Below are 2045 nucleotides of genomic sequence, written 5' to 3'. Positions count from 1 at the left end.
GGGGGGAAGGGGGAGGGGCCTGGAAGGTTCTGCGGTGACGTCAGCGGGGGGCGGGGCTGGCAAATGAGGGGCTTGGGGGGGGTCCGAGCCCCGCCCCGCCCCCTCCGAGCGGGGTTTCCATGGCAACGGCGATGCGGCGCCGTCTCCATGGCAACGCCGAGGCCACGCCCACCTCGGGCTGGGCCACGCCCTCACCCGAAGCCACGCCCCCACAGACCCTCCCCAGTCACTAATTAACCCCCGGACCACCCTAATTAACCCCCCCAGGGACTAATTAACCCCTCCAAACACTAATTAACACCCTCAGTCTCTAATTAGGACCCCAGACCTCCACTAATTAAGCCCCAAAGCACGAATTAAGCTCCCCAGGCCTAATTAACCCCCCTAAAACCAACCCTTAATCAAGCCCCCAGCCCACCCTAATTAACTCCCAGCTCCTAATTAGCCCCCCCAGTCTCCAATTAACCCCCCAGTCCCTAAATGACCCCCAATCAAGCCCCCAGGCACTAATTAACCCTCCCAAAATCCCCCTAATTAAGCTCAAGGCACTAATTACCCATCCCAAAGCCCCCTAATTAAGCTCCCAGGGTTTGGGTGGGAGGGAATTTTTGGGGGTCTCAAGAGGATTTTGGGGGTCCCAGTTTGGGTTTTTTGGGGTTCCCAGTTGGATTTTTGGGGTCCCAAGCTCATTTTTTGGGTCCCACTTTAAATTTTGGGGGTCCCAGCTTCATTTTGGGGTTCCCAGTTGGATTTTTGGGGTTCCCAGTTGGATTTTTGCTCTCCCAGTTTGATTTTTTGTTTCCCACTTTGATTTTAGGGGTCCCAGTTTGATTTTTTGGGGTTCCCAGTCGATTTTTGGGGTCCCCACTTTGATTTTAAGGTTCCCAGTTCGATTTTTTGGGTTCCCAGTTGGATTTTTGGGACCCAGTTTGATTTTTTTGGGGTTCCCATTTGGATTTTTGCTCTCCCAGTTTGATTTTGGGGTTCCCAGCTCAATTTTTGGGTCCCAGTTTGATTTTTTTGGGGTTCCCAGTTCGATTTTTACTCTCCCAGTTTGATTTTTTGGGTTCCCAGTTGGATTTTGGGGTTACCAGTCGGATTTTTGGGTTCCCAGTTTGATTTTTGGGACCCAGTTTGATTTTTTGGGGTTCCCATTTGGATTTTGGGGGTTCCCAGTTGGATTTTGGGGTTCCAAGCTCGATTTTGGGATTCCCAGTTGGATTTTGGGGTTCCCAGTTGGATTTTGGGGTTCCCAGTTGGATTTTGGGGTTCCCAGTTGGATTTTGGGGTTCCCAGTTGGATTTTGGGGTTCCCAGTTGGATTTTGGGGTTCCCAGTTGGATTTTGGGGTTCCCAGTTGGATTTTTGCTCTCCCAGTTCAATTTTTGGGTTCCCAGTTAATTTTTGGGGTTCCCAGTTGGATTTTTTTGGTTCCCCGTTGGATTTTGGGGTTCCCAGTCGGATTTTTCCGTTCCCAGTTCATTTTTGGGGTTCCCAGTTGGATTTTGGGGTTCCCAATTGGATTTTTTGTTCCCAGTCGGATTTTGGGGTTCCCAGTCGGATTTTGGGGTTCCCAGTTGGATTTTGGGGTTCCCAGTTGGATTTTGGGGTTCCAAGTTGGATTTTGGGGTTCCTCGCTCGATTTTGGGATTCCCAGTTCATTTTTGGGGTTCCCAGTTTGATTTTTTGGGGTTCCCAATTGGATTTTTTTGGTTCCCAGTTGGATTTTTGCTCTCCCAGTTCAATTTTTGGGTTCCCAGTTAATTTTTGGGGTTCCCCGTTGGATTTGGGGGTTCCCAGTTGGATTTTGGGATTCCCAGTTATCATTTTTGGGGTTCCCAGTTGGATTTTTTGGTTCCCAGTTTCATTTTTGGGGTTCCCAGTTCATTTTTGGGGTTCCCAGTTTGATTTTTTGGGGTTCCCAATTGAATTTTTTTGGTTCCCAGTTGGATTTTTGCTCTCCCAGTTCAATTTTTGGGTTCCCAGTTAATTTTTGGGGTTCCCAGTTGAAATTTTTGGGTTCCCAGTTCATTTTTGGGGTTCCCA

The sequence above is a fragment of the Onychostruthus taczanowskii genome, unplaced genomic scaffold (genome assembly GCF_017590055.1).
Source record: "Onychostruthus taczanowskii isolate IOZ18803 unplaced genomic scaffold, ASM1759005v1 scaffold382, whole genome shotgun sequence".
NCBI lineage: Eukaryota > Metazoa > Chordata > Aves > Passeriformes > Passeridae > Onychostruthus > Onychostruthus taczanowskii.
This window is presented reverse-complemented; position numbering follows the sequence as displayed.